Source organism: Triturus cristatus, chromosome 4_2, assembly GCF_964204655.1.
Source record: "Triturus cristatus chromosome 4_2, aTriCri1.1, whole genome shotgun sequence".
Lineage (NCBI taxonomy): Eukaryota > Metazoa > Chordata > Amphibia > Caudata > Salamandridae > Triturus > Triturus cristatus.
The window spans coordinates 249257348-249278472 of record NC_140586.1 but is presented as its reverse complement, the minus strand read 5'-3'; the positions used below and the strand labels follow the sequence as shown (position 1 = coordinate 249278472).

General features: G+C 48.5%; 1 protein-coding gene across 1 annotated transcript in view; it reads right to left on the bottom strand.

Moving 5' to 3' along the window:
* The window catches only part of LOC146833570 (stonustoxin subunit alpha-like), a 159907-nt gene extending 139557 nt beyond the window's left edge, over nt 1-20350 (bottom strand). Inside the window, exon 1 of the mRNA XM_085600080.1 lies at nt 20287-20350. The gene's annotated coding sequence lies outside the window, so the exon portion shown is untranslated. The remainder of the gene's footprint in view (nt 1-20286) is intronic.
* Nucleotides 20351-21125: the final 775 nt, after the last annotated feature.

The following is a 21125-nucleotide window of genomic DNA, read 5'->3' as shown; positions in this document are numbered from 1 at the left end:
ATGAACTTTTTTTTTTATAATAAATGTTATTGATTTTATGAACAAGAAAAGCCAGCAGTAAACAATACAGCTTAGTATAGCGACAAACACAAGGGAGGATGGATTTGTAATACACGGTCCCGCAAAATCCCGCACAGCGCACACATCCCTTAAAATGAGATGTTTTTATTCCATCTACCGCACCCATTTGCCTCAAGCCTTGCGGTGTTTAGCCGGACACTCTCTGGCCTCAAACATTGGCCTCTCCTACCCTGCTCACCAGTCCACGCCAGTGCGCCATTTCGTTATGCTAGGCGGGACAGGACTTATGCAGTTAGTAGCAATGTCCCTCTTCGCCACCATCATGGCTGTGTTAAGGAATTGTTTGTCGAATCTGGGTCCATCTAGTCCGTCCATGATTCCCAGGAGCGCATATAATAGAGCATGTGGAACCTCACAGCCCAGGACCTCTGTAAGCTCCTTTTCTATGGAGTCCCAATATCGCGCAATGATAGGGCAGGCCCATATCATATGAAAAGAATCTGCTTGGTCATGTGCGCAGCGTGTACCTGATGTGGTTGGTTTCAGACCTGCGCTAAAGAGGCGTTTCGGTGTTAGGTAGGCAGCATGTAGATAGTACAATTGGTTAGATCAAAAACGGGGGGATACTGTTACGAAGGAGGGGGTGCAATGTGTCACCCACTCAAAAAGATGAAAAAGAGAGAGAAACTGAAAGCTAGAAAAGGGGGATTCTAGGCCTAGAACTCACTTGCTAGAGGGAAGAACAAGTCTTGCCTCTTGTTGCCCTCACACACCCCGAAGGATGTCATGCTTCATCATCGGGCATGTGCTCCTCGTCGGGCCGGCGCTGCTATGCCCTACAGGTCCCCTGAAGGGTCACTTTAGCGCAAATCTTTTGAGAACTGCCGTCAGATGCATGCGAGTGTGTGTGGTGAGTCCTATGTGGAGGGTGGGTAAGTGCGTGTAAGTTAAAACTGGCTAAGGGTTACCAAAAGGGTGTATTTAATGTGACGGTACCCTTGCCAGAATAAAAAAACCCGAAAGTGGTGCGTTACTCCAATAGGCACAATGTGGCCAGGTAACTAAAAGGTCAACATGTTTCGCACCTGGTTGGTCACAAAGATCCGTGGCGCTTTATCAGGACTGAAAAACAAGTCGTGGTGTGAAAGTGCTAGTGAGTAAAAGAGGGATAAAAGACCTCTGTGGAATCAGGGAGTGCCAAAACTATGAATCCTACAGTAAGGCTACAACTAAATAGTTGAAACGCTCCTGATGTGACCTAAATTCAAAAGTTCCCATAGCTTTCTTGAAGTCTTTGTCTTGGAGGAACCACGCATTCATCCTCCATATCGGGCAAAGTATGTCAGGGGGATCTACTATTCTCAAAAATACGGCTGAGTTATCAGACAAGCCTCTGGGAAAGATGGCAATATTTCTGATTCTTTGACAATCTATTGCAGGCTTAAAGATATGGTCGGTCCGTGTGTGGGTATGAAGGGCCGCAGAGGTATGGGTGTATTGTTTGCTTTGGGGGTGCTACGTTCTCCAGGTGTTGCAGATGCCTAGGGTGCTTGCCCAGTTTGTGAGGAGTTTAGCATGGGTGGATCTTGTGGCGGATGGATCGCTGGTGGTATCAAGGTCTGGGCGCATAACCGCATTAAAGTCACCTCCAACTACTGTCAATGCTGGAGGTAAAGAGGCGATAAGGTCTGTGGTGCGCTTTAGGGTCGGGTGAGCGGTGATGGGGGGGTATATGGAGACTAAGTTGAGAGTGTTTACTCCTATGGATCCTCTTAGGGCCAAGAAGCATCCCTGGGGGTCGCTAGTGGCCACTGTGAGTACAAAGGGAAGGTTGTGCCGCATGAGGATTGCCACGCCTCTTGACCCCCGGGTGAACCCCGATTGCCAAACCTGTCATAGCTATGTCTTGCCAGGAATGGGCAGTTGTTACCCATAAGGTGGGTTTCTTGAAGCAATAATATGTCAGCTGCTTAGCGTTGGGCATATCGCAGAACTGCTGTCAGCTTAATTCTATCTAGTAGCCCATTGACGCTCCAAGAAAGTATGCAGAGTGAGCCCCCATCGTTACCTATGTTTGTCATGGTGGATAAGGGTGTAGACGGAAATGTGTAATACATGGGCTGGGTGCAGGGCCTACTACACTACATACAAGTCGCGCGACTACGGGTACATTCCCGAGTTGCGGGTAACGTGCAAGATTGTCCTGCTGTTTAGTGGAATCGCTGGTGTGGTGAAAAGAACTCAGTAACTGAACCTCGGGACAACGGTCTCCCCTCCCAGCTTGATCTCTAGGACGCAGTCTGGGGCTTGCAGGCGAGTCTGATCTGGCCCGGTGTGTTCCCCGTCCCTTGCGGGAGCGTGTGCGCCTTCCACTTGGTTTGGGCGATCTCGCCTGAGCGCCCCCCGCCCGAGTCCCAATGGACGGAGGCTGGGTCTTTCCTCTCAACGGTCCTTCTTCAGTCAACCATGTCCAGGCCGCCTCTGGGGAATCAGAGAAAAGAGTTTTGTTTTGGAACACCACACGAAGACGAGCCTGGAACAGCAACTTGTATGGAGGTCCAGAACACGCAGCTTTTGCTTCACCTCAATGAATGACCGTCTTTGGGTCTGGTCCTCTGTGTAGTCGGAGAAGATCATTATTGGTTGTCCTTGGTATGACAGAGGTTTTTGGTTGCGGGCTTTGTTTAGGACGGAGTCTCTATCTTTAAAATTAAGGATCCTGGCGATGATGGGTCTGTGTGGCGCTACAGGTGGGGTTCCTGGGGTCAGGGAGCGGTGGGCCCGTTCAATCGCAAACCATGCGGAGAGAGAGTCTTTAGGCATCCAGAATGTTATCCTCTGCTCAATAAAGTTGCTCATACAGCCCTGTTCTGAACCACCTGGGAATCCCACTATGCAGAGGTTGTTACGCCTCGATCTGTTTTCAGCATCCTCTGCCCTCTTGTGCAGCTCTTTGGTGTGGATTTGCAGACGGGCAACCTGTTCCTTTAGTTGGTAAACGTCATCTTCGATTGTAGAAATGCGGGACTCCGTCTACGTAATCCTGGCCGTCGCATTCCAGAGGTCTTGGCGAAGGAGAGCCATGTCGACCCGGACCTCGCCAATTTTGTTTTTGACCGAGGTTTGTGAGGAGTTGATTGCTTGCAGAATTGTATTGAGGTCAGCTCCAGCGGGGTTAGATTTTTCTGTGGGTCTGCCTGTAGCCCCTGGGTAGTTTATCGTAAATTGGTCTATTTTGGTCTGTGTTGGGGGAAGCTTGGGTCCTCGATCCTTTCCCCAGGGTGGCGGCGGATTACCCAATCCACCTGTGCCTGTGTCTGATACCTCAAGGTGTGGCTTGGGGCGGCCAAAGAGGAGAGGAGAGGAGCCCACAGCAGCCTCGGACTTTGGGTGGAAGAGGGGAGCGACAGGCCTGTCGATCAGAGGCCCGTCTCACTAGGCCCAGCGGATGGCGGAGCAGAAGCACAGTGGTAAACGATTGTCCAGGCTCGTTTCAGTTCGGGGTCCAGCTCTGCCAAGGGCCCCGGAGGGTCCTACTCCCTCAGCTGGGCCACTGGATCACGCACCAGGCACTACAGAGGTACAGAGTCAAAAGCGGGTTGGGCCTGGCACAAGCCCATCGTGGGATGTTATGCAGGTGTGTAATGAGGCGGAGGCATGCATTCTTGGATCGAAACAGCCCCGGGTCAACTGCCAGTCCTCCCCAAGGGGGGAAGGGGGGCATAAAATCGGGGAAGGGGGGCCCAGGGTGCATCTGCGTCCACAGCAAGACAGACGCTACAGCTTCAGGAAGGTCCTTAGGGATGGTCAATCCAGCCAATGGGCACCACGGGGGGGGGATTCTGTCGTCCATTTGAATGTATGGAAACATTATTTTGAATCAGTTGAAGATGGTCGCAAAATTGCATCATGCTGCGTGGCTGCCACCTTAAAAGCATAGTAGACTTTCAAACAGACTGGTTGCTAGGTTTAGCTTTGCTAATGCCAGCGCTTCTTAAAAGTATATGGCACTGGCAAAGCCAGTAGCGGAGGCCAGTGTAAAATGTGAAAAGGGTAGCAGGAGGAAACTGGTGAAAGTGGAATTGAGAAAAGGGTGGCAGGAGATGGGCTGGGTGGGAGAAAAAGCCTGGGAAGGTGTAAGGGAGCCAGAGAAGTTGGGAGCCAGGCACAGTAGTGATGGAGTGAGAGTCACAGAAGATGCTTGGTGAAGGACACTTGGAGGGAGGTTGGGAGGAGAGTGACAGTGTGTAGGAGTTTGGAGGAGTTTGGAGGAGCTAAGGAAAGAATGCGATCCTTAGCTATGTACAGAATAACAGAGGGCATGCACTGACGTTGGAAGGAGAGTGACAGGGTGTAGGAGTTTGGAGGAGCAAGGGAAAGAATGTGATCCTTCTCTATTGACAGAAAAACCGAGGACATGCACTTTTATGGAGAACTAAAATAACAAATAAACAGCAAAAAGAAATATAGTTCCTAGACATCAGCGATTGAGGGACAACAAAAAATGCTACAGGAATGGGACAAACACAAAATAAGGAAGAAAGCCTTCCAATAAAGAGCAGAGAACTAAGACACAAGAAAACCATCCACTCAGGAGCAAGTGGCTGATCCAAAGCTCACTCTTTGTAGTATTGCTTGCAATGTTTACTGCGACATATAGATGAAGCTAGCTTCAGTGAAACCCAAAAATGAGGGTGGAAAGGGGCAGGTGACAGCAGCCCTACTGCCCGGTTAACAGGGCACTGGGTCTATGACCTGCCCTGGTATTCTTGTTTTGTGACAATTTGAACAAGCATTTACAATGCAATGGTCTCGGCAATATTATAGGTAGAGCTATTGGAATTGCTCATTTTTTTTAATCATTATTGTATCCCTAAATAAATGGCGTTGTCATTTCTATTGGCATTAGCTTTTTTTTTGCATATGTGATACCTATTGCATTAGCAGAGAGAGAGTGAGGTAGTGAGATAGAGACTGAGGTATTGAAATAGAGAGTGAGATAGAGAGTGAGGTAGATAGAGAGTGAGGTAGTGAGAAAGAGAGAGTGAGGTAGTGAAAGAGTGAGGTAGTGGGATATTGTGAGGTAGTGATATATAAGCATAGAGTGATGTTGTGATGTAGTGATAGAGAGAGAGGTAGTGAAAGAGAGAGTGAAAGTGAGTTAGTGAGATAGAAAGAGTGAGGTAGTGAGATAGAGAGTGATTGAGGTAGTGAGTGAGAGAGAGTGAAGTTGTGAGCTAGAGAGTGAGGTAGTGATGTTTTGAGAGAGAGAAGTTGTGAGATAGTGAGGTAGTGAGATAGAGTGGAGAAGTGAGGTAGAGAGACTGGTAGACAATAATAAACTCAAGGGCTATTTTTAGAGCACGAGTAACAATAGCTCCCGGCCCCGTGCCACCGAAAAACCACTGGGAAAGCATCCTGGAGAGCGTTTATTCTAAACCAAAACGAACACGATGTACACCCAACACCCGCCCCCGGGGGTGGGAGGCGGGAGAAAATCCCTCTGCACAGCTGGGAGGGAGCGCACACGGGATGCGCTTCCTGGGGCTGCCGATTCTGGGAAGCATGGTTCACAGAAGTCAGCTAGGCAAACGAAGGAGAAAGAAGGTTTTCGGGCATGTCCGCTCCCCGGGGTTTTGGGGGTGACTGCAGGGGAGCGGCGCGGCACGGCCACCCGGCTGCTCTCCGCGCTGGCACACCTCTGGGGCTATTAGGCGCTGCCGCGGGGCCCCGGCGCACTTTATCTCAATTAGCCAGGGCTCCCCGGGGGCACGGCGACTTCTCTCTTCCCCAGGGGGGCAAACAGGAAGCTGGCAGGCGACATTTCAAAGGCAGCCAGCGACTCATCTGGTACACTGTGTTCCAGCGTCCTCATTTTCCTCCTACAAAGAGCTGGGTATGCCTTCTTGAAGACCGTATGCGTGTAGCAGCACAGCTTTGTGTGTGCTAATGCTAGGAGAACAGGGCTAGATGCTAGACTATTACCTCACACATCATGCGGTAACTATGTTGTGCAAAAATAAAGAACATAAATGCGGCTGTAGCTCACATCGCAGCACTCCGTGCGTGCGAGCTGTGAAATGCCCTGCAAGTAAGTGTAACTGGCCAATGTTGTCTCCGCTCGCACCACAGCACTCCGTGTGAATGAAAGGTTACAATAGTTTGAATCCGAAGCGCGTTCTGGACCACAACAGTCTCGGTGATCGAACGCGAAGCTGGCGAGAAAGCCGCCCCTCCTGCCCCGCTGTTGTAACACTTCCTGTTTCGTCTGAAAGCCGATACAGGGGGGTGGCAAGCAGTTGCAGAGGCTTTTCTGGAAGGCGCAAGCCACCTTCGATGCAGCTGGGCTCAGGGCTCCATCGATGGCTGAGGCTGGAGTTGGGAGAGCGGGATAATTTCCGGCATCTCTCCCGCTAGGAAATACTGACTGGAAACGTAGGGTAGGAGCTTCAGGCAACTCTCGAACGGTGTCTTGGCTGATTGACAAGCACCGGTTCATTGGAATCCCGGTTGCTGGAACATGCCTGGCTTATCAAACAAATCAAACAAGGAGCGAGGGGCGGTGGTGGTGGGGTGGGCAACACCGTGAAAAGTGGCGCGTGCATATTAAACATATGGTGGATGGAAGCTTCGAAACTCGTCCTAGGGCCCTGCTGATAACATCAGTTACAGAAGGTTCACAAAAACCTCAGAGCGTCTCCAAGACAATGGCTTCATTCCTCTGTCACAAGCAAAGTGCGTGATCCTTACGAAGTTCGTAATTCGAGCCGTTAGGTTCTATCGGATGGCTCGCACAATAGGGAAAACGCACAACGGAGGAAAAACAAGCACAGCGTGAAAACCCGGTGTGCAGGGCAGCGAGGAGGACGCAGCCGGGCAGCGCGCGAGAGCAACAGCAAGAAGATCCTCACAGCCAGAGGATAGATAAAAAATGGCGGATGGGAGCTTCCAAACTTTTTCGGATTCGGGGGCGTGTTCCTGCTGTTCTAAAAGGGCGTGGCTAAAAAGTGGAAAGAACAGCAAGGAACACGCCCCCGAATCTGAAAAAGACGGAGCCTATTTGGAGGGACGGCTCTCTCCCCCAATGGCTGGCCTCCGTTTAGGAAGCCAGCCAATGGAGGAGAAGCAAAAAGAGAGGCGGGCTAAATAGCCACTCTAGGAAACATTAAATCTTCCGACTTCCGGTTCTGCCTTCGGCAGACCGGTAGTCCTCGACCTAAAAAGGGGGCCAGTAACGGAAACAACTATTCTGGCCTAAAGGAAGACGTCATATCCCCATAAACAAATGGGTCCCGCATCGCTTGGAGTCTTACCTGCTGCTGAAGTGGTGTCTTCCCTCGCTGCCATCTAAGAGGGGCTGCCTGCTACCGCTGTTGCGTTCAGAGGAGTCGAGGAGGGCTTGAGGCACGACGCGGGACTCCGTGTCCCAGGAGCCCGTGCTCGGTAGCACCTGTGCTCTCTCCTCGCCCACCCGACCTGGACTGCTTTTAAGACCTCGCGGAACCCGCTGGCGCGGGTCCCGCATCGCTTGGAGTCTTACCTGCTGCTGAAGTGGTGTCTTCCCTCGCTGCCATCTAAGAGGGGCTGCCTGCTACCGCTGTTGCGTTCAGAGGAGTCGAGGAGGGCTTGAGGCACGACGCGGGACTCCGTGTCCCAGGAGCCCGTGCTCGGTAGCACCTGTGCTCTCTCCCCGCCCACCCGACCTGGACTGCTTTTAAGACCTCGCGGAACCCGCTGGCGCGGGTCCCGCATCGCTTGGAGTCTTACCTGCTGCTGAAGTGGTGTCTTCCCTCGCTGCCATCTAAGAGGGGCTGCCTGCTACCGCTGTTGCGTTCAGAGGAGTCGAGGAGGGCTTGAGGCACGACGCGGGACTCCGTGTCCCAGGAGCCCGTGCTCGGTAGCACCTGTGCTCTCTCCCCGCCCACCCGCCCTAGCCCTGCCACGTCCCATAAAGGAGGAGGCGCCATCCGCTACGCGGGACGCGCCGGACGAAGCCCGGACAAAGGGCGGGCCGTCTGTGGCCGTCAGAGGCCGAAGGAGGCTGGGCTGGGCCACGTCCCTTTCCTCTTCAGTAACTGTGAGTACATACCCCCGCTCTGTACCCGGAAAACTATGTCTACTCGTTCTGGAAAGTTGTTAAGGAACGAAGGCGCAAGGGGGCCAAATGCGGCAAGCCCCATTATAGGGACTATGGACCGTTTTATCACCAGGGTGGCGGCGGTGATTGAAAAGGAGATTGCCATGTCTGAGCGGCGTTTATCTGAGGTTTACCTCCCCTCAAGACGTTCATCCCTGGGGGTCGACGCTCAATCATCATTTATACCGGCCAGTGCCCAGGTCCAAGCCGTTTCTCCTCCTAGTGTGCCTAGTGTTTCCATAGACCCCCCCCAGTTGGTTGGCATAGAGCAAAATATAGGTAGGCTAGAAAATTTGGCTGCTCTTTTTCCTATAGTCACTGCGGAGGTTGATGGCCTTGGTAAGCAGTCCACATCATCATCCACTAATCCCCCAAGCGAAGTTATCAGTGATCTGGAGCCCTCAACACCGCTCACTTCGCCCTTAGCTCTACCAGAAGGGGAGATAGTTAGGTCTCCCAAAAACTCCCAAACTCCAATCATTAGACAGGAGAATAGGCCCCTAAGCAAAAAGGTTCGAAAACGTAAAAAGGGTTGCCCAGTCAGACAGGCCGCTCTTTACCAAAGCTTAAGAAAGCCTTCTGGAGCTGGTATGAGAACCACAAGGGGTAAGGCTATAGCGAATGAATCTGACATAGTTGGGGATGTTTTGAATCCTTCCGAGGAGTTATACCCTGATGCAAATACTGTGAAGCCTTTAAAGCTTCTTGACTTAGCAACGGCTGAAAATATTTTTGAGAAGGTCTACAGCCTCTTGAATCCGTTGCTAACACAAGTTAAAGGTCTCGGGGAAAGGATAGACAAACTTGAGCAATCAACCCTTGACGGCTTTCATTCACTTAAAACAACAGTTAAACAAATAATTAGAGTGACTGAAATCAAGGACTTGGGTGCAAATGGGAACGAGCCCTTACCTCAGAGAGACCCTAAGCACCCAATATGTCTTAACAAGGGTGTTTCTAATAGTCCATTAATTCCAGCTCTCATATCTCCCCCCCCCGTCCCAAAGCAGGACCACAGCAAAAGGGTTCATTAACTCACATAGAGCCTGATAAAAATAAGCCTAAGCCTCTCCAACAAAAGCAGCCACAGACAGCTAGTGGCAAAATGGAAGTTTCCCAAAAACCAGGGGCATGTAGCAATTCTAACAGGTTAGCCCTAGAGAAAGCCCCTAGGCCTGCTCCCCATCCTACCACTATATCTACCCCTTCACTGGCCTCCAGTAAGCCAGTACGACGGATCCCCCCAGTAAATCTCCCACCAGACTGTCAACCTTTTGTTGCAGTCATGGTCAATGTGCCCCCTCTAAAGGAAGGCCAGTTGGAAAATCATCAATCACTTAAGAATAAGTGTATCCACTGGCTGAAGGCAAACAAGCCAATCTCGCTGGGTGTGGATGGCATTATCTTAAGTGTCCGCAGAGTGAACTGGGTAGGGCAGGGGAAAAAAACGCAGGAGGGGGATTGTATAATCATAAATTTCCATCGATTTGCACCCCTATTAAAAGTATGGGGGCTCCGGGGGTTAAAGTGGTAGATCTTTCCTACTTTTACCCCAGGCAAATTGTTGATTCTACTGGAGGAAGTTTAAGTCCCCCTGCTCTTGGCCAGAATTGGGCTGGGGTTTCAGGGGATACTAGGGAGAAACATTTGTGGCCAGCAGGACCTATTTGACTGGAAATTGGGTATAGAGCAGATTCAGCGGAAGTATTATTACTTAGCAAAAGAAATCCTACAAGTGGGATAGGCGACTCTATATCCACCCTGCATGACTCCCGCTCCCCTCATATTCCTCCGAGGAGGCCCACAGGCAGGGGCATTCCGGCGCCCTGCGACACTCTAGCTGTGTCGGACCTAGCCCTTAAGGTTTTCAGCTGGAATGTCGCAGGGATCGCAAGAAAACTGGCTCTACCGGATTTTATTGCTTCGGTTGATGAGCACTCCCTGTGCCTTTTCCAAGAGACATGGAGCTGTGTGCCGGTCCATAGGGTGGGCTTTTCTTCCTATTCTTCCCCTGCGCAGGTTTCGGATTCAGGGAGAGGGTGTCCAGCGGGTGGCCTCCTTATTTGGGTCGCGGCTTCTCTAGATTGTAGAATCATGGAGTTCCCCACAGGTTCCCCTGACATACAAAACATCACCCTAATAGATCAAAGGGGAAGAGTTGTCTTAAATGTTTATAATGTTTATGCCCGGGGAACCGTGGGCGGGAGAAAGTCTCCTGTAATATCTCTCCTCGAGACTTTGTTAAACAATACCCCATATAAGTCTCGTACATTGGTTGCCGGTGATATGAACTGTACGTTCGAGCCTTTGGGCTCGGACGTTTCCCTCGACCAAGAAGAGGAGGATACCAGGTGGGGGATTCCGGCTCTGGAAATCCCACCGATTAGAAGGTGGTCAGAAGTGGCGCTCCAGTTATACTCCCTGAGCCTTGAATTCAACTTAAGGGCAGCAAATGGGAGGACACCCTCGGATAGGTTGGGTGCCCACACGTATAATAGGCCAGGACATACCTCTAGGTTAGATTATTTTTTAGTAGACGTATACCTATGGCCTTATGTAAGGGACATGCAGGTGGTCCCCTCGACTGAAAGTGACCACAACTTGCTTTCTTTAAGTATGGTTCAGTGGTGGCGACATTCAAGTAAGGATAATATAAATCGGGTAGCAGCACCTCCGGATGACTCTGAAGTCTCCCCTTGTGGTAGACGAATAAAATGGGCCAAATTGGTTTTATCAGAGGCAAAGGTGGAAGAAATACAATTCCACCTAAACCACACGGTATCAAACCTTGGAAGCTCCTCAGAAGGGGTGGGTAGAGTGAGTGGGCTCTTTGTCTCCCTGGTAGAAGCCTTAACTAACGTCTTTACATTATACCATAACAAGTTGGGTAACAAACACTCTAAAAAACCAGTCGATGGTTGGTATACCCAAACATGTAGGGTTTACAAGGCTAAGCTAGTTGAGGCGCTCAAAGTCAAGTCCCGTAGTGCGATACAGGAAGCAAGGAAGGCCTACAATAAGTCCCTTAAACTTGCCAGGAGGGAGTGGGAAGACAAATACTGGGAAGACCTGCTCCAGGCCAGTAAAATTAGGGACTCAAGGGCATTTTGGCATCTTATAAGTACACGGAAAAACCCCGATGCACTTGTGAGACCCTGTAACATCCCGCCTCAAAGCTGGGTAAAGCATTTTGGGTCCCTATACCTCCCTCTAGATGGGGATCGTAATGTGGGGATGGACCTCACACGAATAACTGAACCTCATGCCTATGATCTCTTCACTCCGTTAGAGATTGAGGGGGTTATAGGGTGGGTAGCCCCTCGCAAGGCAGCGGGCCCCGATGGCCTCCCGGGGGACCTTATGAGGGCATATCCAGCGGAATGGGCACGGGTCATAGCAGCTCTACTAAATGATATCATGATGGGAGGGGCAGTACCAGAATCCTGGAAAGGGGCGGTGGTGGTCCCGATTTATAAAAAAGGGTGCAGGGAAACACCGGGGAACTACCGACCTATAAGTCTGATTGACTCCACCCAAAAGATAGCTGGTAAAGCTATCCTTGGAAGGATTCTCCATTGGGTGGAGGAGAACAAAATCCTATCAGACTTTCAGGCAGGTTTTCGGGTTGGAATGGGGACAATAGAGCAGGTGTTCAGGCTGGTACTATTGGGGTGGAAGGTGGTGGAACTGGGCAAGGGTAGTCTTTATTTGGCCTTTATAGACCTGAAGACTGCCTTTGACCTAGTCCCCCGGGAAGATCTTTGGAGGGTACTTTATGAGTTGGGTTTACCCCCTTACATCTTGTCCCTTCTCATTAGCCTTCACGCCCATACCTTTGCTCAGGTCCGTTGGGGTAAAAACGGAGAACTCACTGAGAAGATTCCAGTGTCCAGGGGCGTAAGACAGGGCTGTGTCTTGGCACCCACCCTATTTTCACTATATGTGAATGGGGTGGTAAAACATCTACAACAAGAACCAGCCGACGCCCCCTGTCTCGGAGGAGTCCGTATCCCCACCCTGCTTTTTGCGGACGACACGCTCCTGATTTCGAAGACCCCTCAAGGCCTCCAGAAATTACTAACGCGATTTCAGGAGTTCTGTGCTGCAAGAGGATTAACAATAAATGTGGACAAAACAAAATATCTAGTCCTAAATCCTCCTAAGAAACTGGGCCGTCCACCCACACTTAACTCGATCCCCCTAGAGAAAGTATCCAAATTCGATTACCTCGGTATTCGGATCACGGATAGGATGTCTTGGGCTAATCATATTGATAAAATGGTCCTCAATCATAGGAGAGTGGGAGGTGCTCTCATGAGGGAGTTCAGGGCCTCTCCTAGGAGATCACTTACCCCAGTAATTGATATCTACAAGGCTAAAGTAGTGTCATCAGCCTTGTACGGGGCAGAACTGTGGGGCCATTGCCGTCTGAACGCCCTAGAGACAGCGGAGAGCAAGCTATTGAAATCCCTTATCTCCGTGCCCCTGAGCACTCCATCTGTACCAGTGCGGTTGGACACGGGCTGTAAAAACATTAAAGACCAGGCCCAGCTTCGCCCGCTCTTGCTATGGACACGAATCTGGAGGGGTGAAGAACTAAAGTCCTATGCTGATGCCCTGGGGGAAATAATGAGCTTGGGGGGCTGGGCTAAGATAAAGTGGCTAAGTGAAACCAAAAAGCTTTTGGAGAAGATCGGTCTAGGAGGCTGTTGGTCATCACGTTCAGCCCCTCCAAAAGAAGTTGTTAAGGCGCTTTATTGGAATTGGTGTGCTGAGCGTCTAATTACAAACTCTAACCACTGCAAGTCCACTGTCGCCTTTTTGCAAATTAAAGACATTGTGGCTTTTGAACCCTACCTGGACTTGATCACTCTCCCCTTTGACCGAGCCCTTTATTTTAAATTTAGAGTTGGATCCCTCCCCCTAGGTGCAGTGGTATCGAGTTGGTCACCAGCGGCCCGTATTTCTCCCAACTGTGCATGTTGCCCAAGCAAGGTTGAGACCATTGCGCATGTCTTATTTGTATGCCCGGATTATGCAAGGCCTAGGAGTTCCTGGTTGAAACCCCTCTGTCGAAATATGGGCACACGTAGCCACCTAGAAGCCTTGCGTATCCTAACCACGGACACTTCCCCCCCTTTAGTGTGTGGAATTGCAAAATTTTTAAAGTGGTTTTGGCTTATTCGTTGTAAGAGATTGTCAGTAGCTGTTTAATTCCTTTTTAGCTAATTTATCAACGGGCACTTCATGTCCTTTTATCTTTTTATGAATTTCATACTGGCTTCTTGTAGCTTTTGTCTCTTTGTGTATATTGTAATAATTGTATTTTTTACTGTGCTTACAAGATATCTTGCATATCGAATAAAAGCTTATGACTGACAAATGGTGTGCATCCATCCCAGCATTGATGTTCTTTACCCTCGAAGTTGTGGCCAGCGGTGTGAAGTGGTGAACATGCTGTCTCGCATTCCCCTCACTTCCTTGTAGGCCAGCACCGGAACTACTCGCTGCTCCAGTTCCCTATTCTTTCTCCCTGTAAATGCTGGCTCTTGTGGACGTAGGGTGGCTCTACTTGGTGGGTAGGGGGGTTGATGTGTCCCTTCCCTACATAAAAGGTGACATACATCACAAGAGACCGGCCATATGCTAGACAATCTCTTACTTGTACTCCACTGCCAATCCATGGGATGCTTTTGGCTGGACATTCGCTGGTACACGTGAATTAAGTGAGGTGGTTCCCCCAGACGCAAGGCCAGCAGTGGACTTTATGGAAGGGAACTGAACCCGCTTTCCTTTAGGAAGTGGGAGGACATGTAAACGGACCTCAACAGAAGTCAGCTTTAGACTATTTACCATGCCAGTTGCAATGCAGGAGAGGATGTCCCCTTACAGCCAATCAGTAGGAACCAGGATCTTACAGGGTCGTAAAATCACTTCCCCACGCTAGTCAGAGACTTCAACAAAGACTACTGGAATGGGGTAGACTAGCTATATCCTTATATAATGCAATATGTCATGATCCTCAGTGGAAAGCAGCAGGACAGGCAGTTGACTGCCACCCCATCTAATCATCTAATTTAATGCAAGTGGGAACCATAGGATGTATGTTAGAGCTTCTTCATTTCAGGCAAATAGAAACTCTAGTGAGTATATATATGGAAGAACAAGTACCCATAAAACGGGATTCAGTGTCAATGGGCACCATTCTCCTTGTATATACTATCACAATCCAGTGCAGCTTTGAAAGATTCCAAAGAGGAAAGAGATATTAAAAATCTTCCGATAAAAGAGCTGTGATAGCATAAGGGTTATTTGTTAATTGGAAAGATCCATAAGGAGTACAACTACAAGAACATCTACACAGTCAATAGACTATGAAGCAACACTTGTGTCCCAATTTGTGTAACAACTCATAAAAGCAACTAAACCACTCGTGTTCAGAGTTTTCATTGTATTCAGAAAACCCACAAAAGGATTTCTGCCACGAAGTAAAAAAAAACAAAGGTTACAGAGGGAGTTGACTGAGAAAAAGGTACCAGGAGGGCTGTCACCTTTCCCCGGCCTCCTTGAAGACCATTTCTGCAGGGGTCAAAAAGGTTGGGGAGAGGCGATGGCAGCCCTAGTGATATGTTTGCAACTACCCCCTCACTATTCTGGTATTCTTTCATCCTCACTGCTCTGTTTGAAATTGTGAAAATACCACATCTGATGCTTTAAGCACCTCTGCAAACACGTACTTACATTTTAAATGGCAAATATGACCCATCCCCAACCCTTGAGAAATTTGGACAGCTAATAAATACCCCTTTTCTGCCCTTGGGAATGGCGGGGCGTCACAAAATGCCTTCCAATCCTAGGACAAAGCCAAGAGGGTGTTTACAACTAGCGCTGGCCCCAACTAAAGCTCAATAATGCTGTCTTCTATATGTTTTACTATGGCTTGACGCTGATGTTCATTACGCCCTAGAGCCATTTATGTTAGTTATTGCCTGAATCCACAGATGAATAATATTGTCTGCAGCACTGATGCACGATGATGTTGGTGGTCAAATTAAAGTGTGTTCTGACAATCAAATGGAAATATGTGAGCAGACACACCGTGTAGAAAAGGCACTGGTTTCTTTTAACTCCACTTCAACGTGGTGGTGGTGATGACGGAGCTTTAAATTTGTTCTGATTGACTCAGATTCTAACACTCTGCCTTAACAGTTATCTCTGCTACGATCCTGAAATGTTGTTCTGGGATTTACAATGCTCAATATCTTTAAAACTGTGATGGTATAAATACCACACAAGTTTGTGTTATGTGATAAAATAAACAACCTAGGTGATGGGTGGTTTATGTAAAATGAGTTGTCATTGAAACAGCCAAAGCAATCACGTATAGGATTTCGGCCTTGTAAAAGTCTGGAAGAAACATGTGTTGGCTGGATGCTATGAGAACAAGATGGAAAGAAATTCTTTGAAAGTGAAACTTAAGAAAAAATAATTTTAAGACAACCTGGTAAGACACTGCATCGACTGCTTGTTTATGGACTGTTATTTGAGGTGTAACTGAGGCGTTGCAAAATGCACTGACTTATTTCAAGAAAAGCCATTCTTGGTGTAATTCACACCTGGGATGAAAGGGTGTGCACCTGGCTCTAGCACCCGCTCTCGTACATTTATGTTGCCATTTTTTTGTTTGCATTATCAAATACCACATTGGTGGGTGCACATCGTGAGGGCATCATTTGTGACCACCGTTGCCATTACCATTCGCAGGTTGTGTTTACTTGGCATAAAAGACCACCTTTACAATTATGGTGGGCCTGGTATACATGGCATGGTGAAACCAGCTTCTACTATAGTGTTGCCATTGATGGCATCATGTTGGCAAATATTGGCCCAATCATTTACATACACTACCAGCTGCGTACAGTTAAAGCTGTGGATGGCAGGCTGAAACAATCTTCCATGGGTTGAATAAACCCTTTTGTCGTCTCTGCTGATGGCAAGCTACACCAAAGGCTATGTAAACATGTTTAAGAAGTACCATTCATCAATACTTCTCTTCACTCAGTCATCTGCTCATATTTTCATCCGTTCATGCACTCATTCAATAATCCAAGCACTCTTGCCCATTCAACCATCCATGTGCTCATCTATACATTCACTCGTTCATCTATCCATTCTTCCATCTTTTAACTTTTCTCAAATTCCCCCAATTAACCATCACACAGCCAGACAAAGTAACCTGCCAATGAATAAAGAGGCCCTTTCACCTACAAGACAAATTGTCTAGCTTTGTTCAATACTTGTTTCGAATTCCACATGCAGGAGCCTGTTCAGACTTGGAGTTATTCAGTTGCAGGCATTTGGTAATCTAGGGGAAGGTTGAGGTTCGAATATTCATCGAATAATTTGCAACTTATGGTGGCTTTGTGAAGGACTGTACTTCGAACAGTAATGTTGGTGTTTGGCCCTCCTATATTGAAGCAACCTTTCACAGACTATTAAGGGATGTGTAGTTTATTTCACTGATTTGCCCATGCACTTATGACTGGCAGCACTTGCTTACATGGGGACAGTGAGGGACAGCTACAACGCTGATGATGGCCCTCATGAGGCAGCACCAGAAACCATTTTATCACAAGAGGGAGTGTGATAACACATAGCTAATTTATCATAGACAACCACTGATGGGCACTTACACATGCTTGCTCTGTATGTATTATGTATGTGGGCACTTGTTTAAGCTGTGTGTCCACGGTGTGAAAAGTGCAGTTTGGAAGGGCAGATTATTTATTTATTTATTATTTATTTAAAACATTTATATAGCGCAGCTATCACCTTACAGGTATCCTGGCGCTGAAGATAACTCCTAAAATAGATGCACTGGGAGATGCCAGTAGGATAGTGAACAGTTAACATCTAGGAAACAGCCAAGTTTTGACCCGTTTCCTAAAAAGGAAAAGTTCACTTGTTTGACGGACATCCAAAGGCAAGCTGTTCCAAAGTTTAGCTGCTGCAACCTTGAAAGATCTTCCTACTGTCCTGACCTTTTTAAATCTTGGTACTTTGACAAGACAGGCCGAAGTAGATCGGAGGGCTCTGGTTGGAATGTACCAGTCAAACATAAATTGCAGGGGGTCGGGCCCAACTCCATGTAAAGCTTTAAAAACAAGACAGAGAGATTTAGAAGCAATTCGCTGTTTCATAGGGAGCCAGTGAAGCTCGGCCATTGCCGCAGTGGCCGAAGATCTCCTAGGCCAACCCAGGGCCAGTTTGGCAGCGGCTGTTTGAACTCTTTGGAGTCTGTCGAGCAGCACGGACGGGGCCTCGAGCAACAGCGCATTGCAATAGTCAAGGCGACTAAGAATGGTACACCTGACTATTAAGGCCCGGGCCTGTGAAGGAAGGAGTGGCAAGATCTTGCGAAGAGAATGAATAAGGGCCGAGCAGGTGGACACTGTTTTCGCAACCTGGGCTTCCATGCTGAGTTTGTTGTCCATCATAACACCCAGATTGCGAACCGTGGTGACCGGCTGTGGCTTTTCTTAGGTTTCAGGGGGCCAAAACTCTGCCGGGAACGGGCGGGCAATCCGACTTCCGGCACAGAACAAAACCTCGGTTTTGGAGGCGTTGAACTGTAAGGAATTATTGTGTAGCCAGCCAGCCATATCTCGCAGACAGACATGAAACGATTCCAAAGGAATCGATTCCTCACCCTCCCAAGAGAGGATGAGCTGAGTGTCGTCGGCGTAATTAATTACTTTTAGCCTGTGGGATTTTATTAACGTGATCAGTGGTTTTAGGTAGACGTTAAATAAAATCGGGCTGATGGACGAGCCTTGAGGCACCCCATGGATCACCGGGGAGAAGGCCGATTGAAACGGGGGGAGGGACACAGCCTGCTTCCTATCCCACCCCGGCCTCTCTTAGTCTCTCCAATAGAATCCCGTGATTGACCGTATCAAATGCGGCAGACAGGTCCAGCAGGATCAAGGCTACTGCCTGGCCCCTGTCTGCACGCAAACGAAGGACCTCCATGGCAGTAAGTAGAGCTGTTTCGGTGAAATGGGCTGGACGAAAGCCGAATTGTATTTCGTCCAGGAAATGATTCTGCTCCAGATGTTTGGAGAGACACGAGCTCACCCAACGCTCTGCAATTTTTGCCGGGAATGGTAGCAGGGAGATGGGTCGATAATTCTGTAGACACTCAGGGTTCAGAGAGGGTTTCTTCAACAGTGGCCTAATGAGAGCCTGCTTCCAGGGAGCAGGAACTAAGCCACTACGCAGGGATTGATTGCAGATCCTGCAAAGAGTGGGAAAGAGTTCCTCTCCGGATGTCTTCCAGTTTTTAGGGGGAATGGGGTCGAGAGGAGAGCCCGAGGAAATCCCTTGAGCCAGTTTATCATATTCCGCCTCAGTAATGGAGGGAAACTCCCACAAGCAGTCCATAGGCTGGCACCCTGGGCTCACCACTCCATAATCAATGATGACGACCTCAGGGCTGGTTGGGCCGACCAGTGTGGGGGAAGTGCTCAGGTTTCGAATGATAGTCTCAATTTTTTCTTTGAAAAACAGCGCAAGATTGTCGCAAAGGGGTTGTGTGGGAGGGATTGACTTTTTAGCGCAGTCAGGGTGAGAGAGGCTGTTCAGAATCTGGAAAATACTTTTGGAACTGTTGGCGGCTGTACAAATTGTAGAACAAAAGTAAGCAGATTTGGATTTCATAATCTCAGTTTTGTATTCCAAGAGTTTGGTTTTCCAGAGTTGCTTATTAGCATCGATGGTGTAACATACATAAAAAAACAAAAGGTGATGGAAAGAATGCTTGTAATTTGTCTAACTACTGGCAACTAACTGATCAAGGTAGCATTCCAAACCATCCTTACTTTGCCCACCAAGCCAACTCATATTAGACCTAGCCAACTGCAAATCAGCATTGGTCCAAAAGTACAGCCTGATTTGCCAAATCAGGTCCTTTCTGAACCGCAGCACAAACAACCAAAGACTACTATCAGCCTGATTGGGCCTCTTCGATCAGATGCAGCTTGGTTCCACTGCCACAGTGGAGAGGAGACACTGGGGCTGATTACGATGTCGGCCGGAAAGCCTCTGACTGACACGGTCAGTTTGCGGTCCGAACACCATTGAATTACGATGTCAGCAGTCGGAGTGTAAACCAGCCGGTCATCCCGAGACGGTTCCGACCGGCTCCGAGTTTTCTGGTTGGTAGGTCCCGCACTGTAATCCCCTATGGACGGCGTTTCCGCCGTTGGGATTATGTTGTCAGTTTTGGACAGCCTTTCAGTCCGTACCAGCCTTTCTGACACGGAAAGGCTGTCGGGAAGCAACTTTGGGGGCCCCTAGGGTTGGACTGGTATTAAGAGGAGCAGGGTCAGCTGATTTACATAAGGTGGGCCTTTGTCTAGACTGGCACAGCGAGCGAAAATCGATGAAGTGGAATGCTACCCCGAGCGATTGCTAGGGTCTTACCTATCTGCAAGCATTTCTTCCATCACCTTTTGTGTGAATCGTGTAAAGTACTTTACCAGTGTTGTGCGCTGGCAGATCAGCGGATGGCTCTGTAACACACAGACAGATGATGGGCACTGAAGGAGCTTGCACTGAGATCGGACTGTTTTTATAACAATGCTTGCTGTACAGGCCGTTTAAGAATATTTGTTTTAAGAAATAATTTTAAAGACACATGTTGTGGTGGCATAGTGGGCTCCGCTCAGGTAAGAATGGCAACTCTTACAAACAATCCGAAGTTTCGGCAGCATGTGGAGAGCAGGGCACGTGCACCCTCCCGTACGTATGGGAGCACAGGGAGTAACATGAAAACGAACTCCTGAACTCTCTGCGCTTTTACACGACCTTAAGACGCCATAATGCGCTAAAGAAACAACCCGTGCACAATCAAATATAATAATTTATGCAAAAACGTAGTCGCTGAGATCAGAAGCAGCATGTACAAAACAAGACAGCTATCCAAAATAACTAACCTATGAGGAAGCGTCAAACCGCTTTCATTAATATTTAACTGACTTTAAATACAATGAGGTAGCCATGTCACCATAGGCCCTTTCGGAATAAGATACATAACATAACATTACTGTTTGTTAATCTTTTAGTACCTAGGAAACTGCAGCATTATAAACGAAACTGTAATTCCGGTACTTCCTGTTTGTTGCTTTCGGCCGTGACCGCGGGGGCAGTTCAGACGATGATTGGCAATATTACGCTGGCTCTTATTGGCTGCTGATCTGGCAGGCTCCTACTAGAGTATCAGGCTCCGATTGGCTGAATGTATGAGCACTCTAATCGTCATGCTTTTGACTGAGCAGTGGGAGGAACTAGTGTGTGTACATGTTTACAAGGAACAGTGGAATGGATACAGTAATCAAGGGAAATGAAAGTAGGTGGGAAGAAAGGTCGAGAGATGTTGATGTTCACCTCACGGATGATGATGGGACACAGAGAAGATCAAATTAATGGGGGATAATGGTATTACTAAAAAGAGGTAAATTGGGAAATTTGCCAGGGTCACAGCAGAGAAAAGTGTGGTGTGGAGTGGTGTGGGAGCAAAGGAGATGGGAGGTCACCTGGGAGGAGGACCAGTAGCTGAAGAGCTATCAGAAGAATCATATTCAGGATCAAGTGGCCCAGTGGCAAGAGGTGAAGAGCTGGAGTAGGGTACGGAGCCAAGAACCAGAAAGAAGACATGGGACAGCTTGACAGGGAGGATGACCGGGATATCATGAGGATAAGGACCAGGAGGCTTGCCATGCAGAGGATACACGCTAACATACTGGATTCAGGCGGGATTCGGAGAGTACTGTTTTTTTCTTGAATTTTGTTTTCTTCCTCCTAAAGATTGTTCCCACTTCAGTGCAAATCAGTGTGGAACATATATCTCCCTTAATATGTTTTCAAAATCCCCTTATTTTCCAAATACATATGGTGGCATGTATGG